Source organism: Malus domestica, chromosome 07, assembly GCF_042453785.1.
Source record: "Malus domestica chromosome 07, GDT2T_hap1".
Classification (NCBI taxonomy): domain Eukaryota; kingdom Viridiplantae; phylum Streptophyta; class Magnoliopsida; order Rosales; family Rosaceae; genus Malus; species Malus domestica.
Genome location: NC_091667.1, coordinates 1,731,764 through 1,741,550, shown reverse-complemented (window position 1 = coordinate 1,741,550; position 9,787 = coordinate 1,731,764). Strand labels below are relative to the sequence as shown.

At 39.1% G+C, this 9,787-nt stretch overlaps 2 long non-coding RNA genes across 2 annotated transcripts; both read right to left on the bottom strand.

Moving 5' to 3' along the window:
* Positions 1–3,691: 3,691 nt before the first annotated feature.
* LOC114825945 (uncharacterized) lies at positions 3,692–5,758 on the bottom strand. The gene is made up of 2 exons (XR_011582536.1): positions 5,621–5,758; positions 3,692–4,927 (listed from the first exon to the last, which is right to left on the bottom strand). It is a non-coding gene; the product is annotated as an uncharacterized lncRNA (long non-coding RNA).
* Positions 5,759–6,595: 837 nt separating this feature from the next.
* On the bottom strand, positions 6,596–9,698 carry LOC103438430 (uncharacterized). The gene is made up of 3 exons (XR_529797.4): positions 9,533–9,698; positions 8,110–8,180; positions 6,596–7,270 (listed from the first exon to the last, which is right to left on the bottom strand). It is a non-coding gene; the product is annotated as an uncharacterized lncRNA (long non-coding RNA).
* Between the last annotated feature and the right edge of the window lie 89 nt (positions 9,699–9,787).

Here is a 9,787-nt window from a genome sequence, read left to right as displayed (position 1 = left end):
ATTTTCAATTTGAGGGGGTTGAATATTTTTTTTTTCTTCAAATTTTCAAATAGTTATATTATTACACTTTATGTACCGGATCATATTTCTGGCTGATAAATTTATCATCCGGAAAGAGTACTTAATAATTAAATTTTTTGGAACCTTCTACATGCACAAAGGTCATAATTGATGGGCTTCAAGAGAAGAAAAAGGCTTGGGTTGTTAGTTTCGAAAAAAAAAAACTAATATTAGAACATTTTAAGTTGCGCACGCTAAACCAGCATTTGGGTAATTTAGTTAGCTCCAATAACAAAAATTTAAACATGGGTTGCCATAAGATGCTATCCCATCTTCATTTATTTTCACCTAGACCTCTATCGACATGGACATTTATATAATTGAAAAACTAATTGTATAAATCATGTAGACGGCATGTCAATAGTCGACAATGTATCAATATGTTTATATCGATACGGAATGGTTGAACGACCCACTTGTTTTGGAAGTCTTACCCTAAATTTTCTCCTTCCCATAAGTACATAGAATTATTTGAATAAGTTTTTAAACATGTAATGCAATTCATACTAAAAAAAGTTAAGGTTACACTAGGGATGGGCAAACGGGTCCTGGACCCACGGGTCGGGGCGGGTACATGCGGTTCGAGACGGGTACGGGGCGAGTCCAAAAATTAAAAATAAAAAACGGGGGCGGGGCAGGTCTGTTCCTAGTAAATAACGGGGCGGGCCGGTTCTAAAACACGGAGAAAACGGGCCCCCGGCCTGGGCCGTTAATTACCTAAATCTCTGTCGTTTATCTATCCATCACCCTCCCTCTCTTATTTTCTCCCTAACTCTCAGACGCAATTCACTCTCTCAAACTCTCCCCTCACCCTCTTTTTCTATCCCGACTCCGAGTCTCCTCCCTCGATCTCTCATCCTTGAAACTTCTTTCCTCTCTCGTCTCAGACCTCAATCTCGAGCCCAGGCTTCCATCTCTGTACATCGACTCTCCACATCTCCTACCCATATTGACTGAGTCGACCTCGATTGTGTCGACATCATAGCAGCCAACCACCATCACCATCGTGGCATCCTCTCATAACTCTCCATCGTGGCATCCTTAGGTAATTTATGAATTGAGGTTTTTGATTTAGGAATTTAGGGTTTTTACATAAGCTTTTTGATTGATTAGGGTTTCTGATTTTGTGGGTTTTTGACTTTGTGGGTTTCTGATTTTGTAATGACGAGGGTGGGATCCGTGGAAGACAATGTCTCTTGTTCAATTTGTGTGTTAGGGTCAACGGCTCCAACCGAAGTTGATGGTGTGGCTGGGCTCAAGCACGAATGTAGACTCAACGAGGTTGTCCCAGGCTCCTACTTCTCTTCTTCTTGGCATCTAATTTATGTTTTATTTTGAATTCGAATGTGGGGATTTAGGAATTAGAGATTCAGTTCATTTGCTTGAAAACTTCATAAAAATGTTGGGGATTTAGCTTAATTAGGGATTCAGTTTCATTTTATTTTTTGATGAATTCGATATTGTAATTGAAGATTTTTATTTATTTATTAATTTGTTCTATTTAGGGATTTAGGTTGGGGTTGGGGCGTGAGAAATGCTTGAAAACTGTTTGATCCCCTGCATAACCCAGATCACAAATTTTTCAGAAGATCGGAAAAATGTTTATTATGTGTGGTTTGTTGATCAGTGAGATGTGGCAAGCGGACTTTGCGATGGAAACAGGGGGTCGCGGGATGGTGGCAGTATGCCCAATCGAAAAAGAAAAACAAATAGTTAGACCCGTGGACCTGTCCCGAACCGGCCCGTTTGAAATGGGCCGAGTTAGTCCAGTTCCCATATTCAAAATACCTCTACCTGACCCCGCCCACCCCGTTACATTTTAAAACAGGTAGGGCCAGGTTCCTTCAAATTTGGGCCCGGCCTGGCCCGTGCCCACCCCAAGGTTACACCATAAAACTAATTGTCAGTATTGTAAAAAGAGATATACAATACCAACTCACAAAAACATAAATCACCAACTATTAAAATAAATGCCAGAGTAAATACTTGATAAAAATGAAAGAAAATCCAAAACAAATACACAACAAAATCGAAAATCCAAAAAAAAAATAATAAAAAAACCTTATAAAACAGAAAAAAATAGATTTAACCCAAGAAAAAAAATAGAAATAAAATAGTTATGCAGATATAAATCATCATACGAGGTATATATCATCATACCAAAATACTAAAGATTGGGCCACAACAGATATCATGGACAACACTTGATTCAAAAATACGCATTGGGCCGGTCCGTTTAAAAAAAAAAAAAAGTGATTGAATCTAAGAAATTGTAACATCCCACATCGTTCAGGGGAGTGATCCTTAAATATATATTTTCATCCTTACCTAGCATGAGACATTTTGGGAGCTCACTGGCTTCGGGTTCCGTAAGAACTCTGAAGTTAAGCGAGAATGAGGTCAAAGCACTCCCAAGATGGGTGACCCACTGAGAAGTTGCTTCTGAGTTCCCAAAAATAAAACCGTGAGGGAATGATAAGCCCAAAGCGGACAATATCGTGCTACTGTGGTGGAACTGGCCCGGAAAGTGGTTCGTCCCGGGCCGGGATGTGACAATTGGTATCAGAGCCATCCCTGGCCAAAAGTGTGCCAACGTAATATTGTGCTACAGTAGTGGAACTGGCCCAGGAAGTGGTCCGTCCCAGGCCGGATGTGACAATTGGTATCAGAGCCAATCCATAACCAGAAGTGTGTCGACGAGGACGTTGGGCCCCTAAAAGGGGTGGATTGTAACATCACACATCGTTCAAGGGGGTGATAAATGTATATTTCCATCTTTACCTATCACGAGACCTTTGGGAGCTCACTGGCTTCGGATTCCGTAGGAACTCCGAAGTTAAGCGAGAAGGAGGCCAGAGCACTCTCAGGATGGGTGACCCACTGGGAAGTTGCTCGTGAGTTCCCAAAAACAAAACCGTGAGGGAATGGTAAGCCCAAAACTGAAAATATCGTGCTACGGTAGTAGAACTGGCCTGGGAAGTGGCCGGACCAGTATGTGATAGAAATCATACCTGAAAAAAAATTAGAAGGTGGCCGGATTTGATGGACATACAAAGCTCTAAATCATAAGACAACATGAAATAAGGAGATCTGAAAAAAAAAAAAAATACATTAAGATCTCCCTATTTCATCTCACATCATGATTTGGGGGTATCCTCCTGACCCTAAGAATTTCCGGAAGATGTATATTTCATTAGGAAACATGAAATAGAAGAGATCTGAAAACAGAAGGAAAAAAAAAAATTGAACATGAAATTCTTCTGAACTGCTGATAATTGTCTGCAGCGGATTTTGCTTTTGAGGGGAAATGTCTATGTACTTAGGCTTTGACTCCAACTGAACCTATGGCTTTGGTTTTTATAGCTGCACGTACGTCTCTCCAACTTTAACCTAATCACCGTAGCATCTCAGCCGTTGAAACTAAGCAATCTAACGGCGGTGCGTATTATTGGGCCCCGCGAGAATTCGATCTATTTTTTTTATGTAATTCTCCGCGTGAAATTCATCTTTTGGTAATGTTTCAGAAAAATTGTACCATTTATCTCTAGTGAAAAATGAGAGATTTTGTAGCCAGTTAGGAACCCGGCGTGTTACAATATATATTATTATATAAATTGTGCGATACTTATTCTTAAAATTTAACCGAATTATAAATAAAATATCTCTATAATTATTTATATAATAACACGTAATGTATCACTCGAGATTGAAAATTTCTCCATCTCCTCAAAGGGAAATAGTAAATTGGAAATGGAGACTGATTGGGGAACTCACGTGAAAAAAGGATAAAATATTAGGGTATGTTATCCACATATCTTATCTTACTTCTCACGTATCCTTTGTTAATTTATGTTCGTTGATGCGGCTGCATCCCTAAATGTGATGGCGGTGGCGGACTGCTCAATTGCTGCTTTAAAGTAGCATTCTCGGCCATAACATAAGAAATCCTATTGTTAAAATTAGCAATAGTTGAATGCATAGATAGCCCTCACCTTGTCCTCAAGCTCCTCCACATAATGCTGTTTCCTTTGCCTAGAAAGCTGAGCACTTTCTCTGTTCCGTATCAATCTCGCCTTCCTCTTATCTTGCTCGTCATTCGCACTCGCACTCACATTCACAGAAGCGGCATTGTTGTTGTTGTTGTTGTTCTCCGACCCCCCGATACTTGGCACTTCACGACTCCATGTTGCCTTCATTGCTCTCTTTCTTCCTTTTCACAATGTAGTTTTTCGCCATTTCGTCCTCCACCTTAATCTTCTCATCATCCGAATTACAAATCGCATTGGAAGAAACAGAATTGCCCGAATGTGAATTCGAGTCCACCGCCTCGGAAATCCCAGAGCCCTGAGACAAAGCAGGCCCACCGGAATTCTCCGAACACCCATTTGACAAGGCCGGACAATTCTGAAACCTGGAAACGTCCAGAGCCCCCTCCAACAGCGGCAGCATCCTGTGGTCAGCAGACCTGCAGGAGGGCGAGCGGCCTTCAGAATAGAGTTCATTATTGCAGTCTCGCTCTTATTCGGGCAGTCCTTGATCTTGTGGTCACGGAGCATTTTACAACAACCACAAAACATGATCCTAACAGCACGCTTCCCTCCACGAAAGGTAACTATTTCATAGCCCTTGGGAGCCTCAGTTACGTTGTCTGGGAGGCCTACTTTGATGTAGGGGCATCTATCATTATAGTGGCCAACCACTCCGCAAACTTCAGAAGGGACTGTGAATTTGAAAGGCCTAGCAAACTTTACATGGGGTTGTGAATTTGGAGTAGTAGTATTCTTGTTAAGTTCGAGTTGAGCCATAGCCTCTTCAACAACCTTTTCTTTTTTGAGTTGAGTCGGGTTAACACCTGTTTTCTTCATATCTGTGTGTTTGAGGAAATGTAGACAGAGATACATTAAAATATATATATATATATATATATATATATATATATATATATATATGTAGGTATTGTGTGTGTGTGTGTATAAGCTAAGTCATATGCATTCAGGCCGGACACTTAATGACTATGTATTCTGGACGTAATTAAATCATCAAATACTTACTACTAATGCTTCATGCTAAATTACTTTATACTGTATCTGGGCTAATTTGTTAGGATAACCTAAATATGTAGAAATAGCTACTTGGAAATCCCATGTAAATTGGGAAATTTGTTGAGAATTAATTCTATGGGCAAATCAAACAGAATTGCGAATATACCTAATTGATTGTGAAATCAAAATCTTGCTTAACTACAAAATTTGGTATAAAATTCTACACAGTAACCAGGCAAATTAAACAAAATTGCTATACATAATTGATTCTGATATGAATCCCTAGAGCTATTAACAATTAAATGAAACAAAAAAAAAATACATGGGAATTATTATGAACGCAAAAAATTAGGCATCTCAATTAAATTCAAGCACCATAACGTTAAAAACATATGCATCGAGTTAATTGAGCTACAATTCGAAATTAGAGATAATCTTCTTCTTCCTCAGGAACCCTAAAACCAAAAGAAACATGCAAAAATGCATACCAAGAGAAGAGGGAGGAGTCCGCATCTCACCTCGAAGTTTCATCGGTTTGGCTGGATTCTTCCCCCGCTCGGATTCTGATCCTGGTCCTGCTATTCGGCGGCTCACGGTTTTGTCCGAGAGAGATTATTTTGGACGTAGAGAGAGAGATTGCAAGAGTTGAGTTTGAGGATTTTGGCGGGGGTAGTTTGTGTGGTATATATACTATACTTTTCCAGCGATTTGACAATAATACCCTTCACATTTAACCTATTTACCGCCATGTCTTGGATCGGTGTACTCTGTTTCCCAAAAACTGCTTTATTTGATGTGCGTTGCTATCCACACATTTATCTTTATTTTTTACACATTTTTTTTAATTTTCGATCATTGGATCAAATGAATTAAGAAAGATCAATGACCAAAAATTCGATCAACCGCAAAAAATTAATAGGGATGTGCAGAAGTTAAAATGGACATGGTTAGCACTATCCTATTTGGTTCTATCAGGTACCAGACGGGACGGAACAGAACGGGACTAGACGGAACAGGACAGGACGGGACGGAATAGGACGGAATAGATGATGTAAATATTGAAAAAGATTTTGAGAAATTTTGTCATAAAATGTTATAAATCTGTGTTCCGCGGATGTGGAACAGGTCGTTCCAGGAGGAAGAGATGAAACGAAAAATTAGCCAAATTTCGTCCAATGGGTCAACCCGTTCCACAGTTTTTAGGCGCACGAAACGTGGAACGGAACGGCTCATCCCGTTCCGTCCCGTCCCGTCCCACGTACCAAACGGTACCTCAACGAACTAATTCAACAAGATATGGTTTGCTCAGTTTTTAAACGTCTCAGCTCTGAGTCCTATAAATTTAAAGCAGTTTGTTTCTGCCATCCAACAACTTAGATTTTTACAGTTCCGTTTCGATATGAGGCAGTATACGACGCCATAATTCATCCTCCTCGTCCTCGCAAAGGGTTTTTTCACTCAGAAATAACACCAGTAGAATAAATCTAAGTATATGGAGAATACAACTAACCATTAGAATGAGTAGAATAAATCCAAGTATATAGAGAATACAACTAACGTTAGAATGACGGGACGGAACGTGCTTCTTCAAAGACATACATGACATACGTACAGACAGACTGACCACAGAGTGCTAAAATCCAAAGAAAACGAACAGGACAGCAGCATTCCAAGACAAGAGTAGATATAACCATCCAAATCGGCAGTGCCGCCGCAATCCTGAGCATCAGCAAGATCAGGAGGTGAGAGGACCTACAGGAGGGGGCTTCCGAAGGGAGTTCTTCCATGCAATGATTTTGCTCTTATGCGGGCAGTCATCGCTCTGGTGGTCAGCGCTGATATGACAATAACCACATAACATCCTAACAGCATGCTTCTCACCACGGAAGGTAACTATTTCATAGCCCTTGCCAACCTCAGTTACATTGTTTGGAACACGTTTCATGTAGGGGCAATCATCATTCAAGTGGCCAACCACACCGCAAACTTTACAAGGGATTGTGAATTTGAAAGGTCTAGTAAATACGACTGCGCTGCGCGTTTTCCTCTCTTCTGGTTTTGGAGTAGTAGTATTCTTCTCGTTAAGTTGGAGCTCAGCCATACCCTCTTGAACAAAATTTTCTTTTTTTAGTTAGTCGGAGAGTCTTTAACAGCCGTTTTCTTCATATCTGTGTGTTTGCGGAAATGTAGATAGACATAAATTTTTTAGAAGATTTAGATAGAGATAAATTATATATATATATATATATATATATGTATGTATGTATTGTGTGTGAATCAGCTAAGTAAGCCATCTGGATTCAGGCAATACAGAATTGTGATCAGGGGCGAATGCATATTGGGACCAAAGTGGTCCCAGCACCACCCGAAGTCTGGGGGATTTACAAGTGAAGGTCTTCCAAGAACCCTTGGAATGTTTCGTATATGTGCCCACCTAGTGTTTGATTTGATGTAATGCTTATATATATATTTCTACAGGTTTCATCAACAACACTGACAAATTTTCTTGACATCACTTATCAGTGAATAAACTAAATTTCTTATTTGCACGTTTTGGACTTTGTTTCTATTTAAAAAATTTGGACATTTAATATTGGGACACCAAAAGTTCGAATATTGAATCCGCAACTGATTGCGAATATACTTAATTGATTATGAAACGAAAATCTTGCTTGGCTACAAAATTTGGTTTCAAATTGTACTCGGTAACCAGGCAAATTAAACAAAATTGTGATACCTAATTGATTGTGATATGAATCCTTGAGCTATTAGCAATTAAATGAAACATAAGAAATAATGCATGGGAATTATTATGAACACAAAAATTAGGCATCACGTTAATTAAATTCAAGCACCGACGAACCGTAACCCTAAAAACATATGCATCGAGTCAATTGACCTGCAAATTCGAAACGAGAGATAATCTTCTTCCGCATTACAAACTCTAAAACCAAAACAAATATGAAAAAAAGCATACCAAGAGAAGAGGGAGGAGTCCGGATCTCACCTCGGAGTTTCATCGGTATGGCTGGTTTCTTCCCCCGCCGGGATTCTGATCCTGCTCCGGCTACTCGGCGGCTCATGATTTTGTCAGAGAGAGAGAGAGATTTTATTGGGACGAAGAGAGAGAGAGAGAGAGAGAGAGAGATTGCATGAAATAAGTTTGAGAATTTTCCGATTTTGGCGGGGGCTATTTTAGTTTAGGTGCTACATATACACTATACTTTTCCTACCATTTGACCGTGATACCCTTCACGTTCAACCTATTTACCGTCGTGTCATGGGTTAGGGTCGGTGCACTCGATGTATCCTAAAAACAGCTTGATTTGATTTCAATTAACAAACTAATCCAACAAGATATGTTTTGCTCAGTTCTTAGACGTCTCAACTCTCAGTCATATAAATTTTGAGCAGTTCGTTTCTGCCATCCAACAACTTGATTTTTACAGTTCTGTTTCTTAGAGATACATTAATATATATATATATATATGTATATATGTATACACACACAAATACGTGTGTGTGTGTAAGCTAAGTAATTAAGCCGTTTGGATTCAGGCCGGGCACCATATTACTCTGTATTCTCCATCTTATTAAATCATCAAATACTTACTACTAAAGTTTCATGCCAAATACGTTCTTCTGTATCTGGGTGGCTAATTTGTTAGGATAACCTAAATATTTTAAATAGCTACATGAAAATCCTACATAAAGTAGGAAATTTGTTGAGAATTAGTTCTGCACAAGTAATCGGGTGCACAAGTAATCGGGCAAATCAAACAGAGTTGTGAACAAGGCCTGATGTACATTGGGACCAAGGTGATCCCAGGATCACCCGACGTATGGGGATATATGAATTTGAAGGTCCACCAAGAAGACTTTGAATGTTTTGTACATGTGCTCACAAAATGTTTGATGTAATATTAGTATGCATATCTCGACAAGTTGCGTCGATAATTCTTGACAAATTCTCTCGATATCACTCATCAATGAATAAACTATATTTTATTGCGTGTTCCACACTCTATTTCTCAAAAATTCAAATACTGAATCCGCCACGAATTGTGAATGTACTTAATTGATTGTGAAATGAAAATCTTGCTTAGCTACAAAATTTGGTTTAAAATTCTACTCGGTGGCCGGGCAAATTAAACCAAATTGCGATACCTAATTGATTGTGATATGAATCCCTAGAGCTATTAATAATTAAATGAAACAAAAATAATAATACATGCGAATTATTATGTACACACAAAATTTGGCATCACGTTAATCAAATTCAAGCACAGTAACCCTAAAAACATATGCATCGAATTAACTGAGCTGCAAATTCGAAATTAGATATAATCTTCTTCCTCCTCACAAACCCTAAAACCAAACCAACGTGCAAAAAAGCATACCAAGAAAAGAGGGAGGAGTCCGGATCTCACCTCGGAGTTTCATCGGTTTTGGTAGATTCTTCCTTCGCCCGGATTCTGATCCTGGTCCAGCTGCTCGGCGGCTTATGGTTTTGCCTGAGAGAGAGATTGCACGAGTTGGGTTTGGGGATTTTGGCAGGATTGGGATCAATTTTAATTCCTTACAACATCTTTAAAATATTTCAATTTCATACATTTACTTATCATTTTATTTCAATTTTATACATCAATTAGAAAATCTTTTAAGTAGACCGTTAAGCGATGACG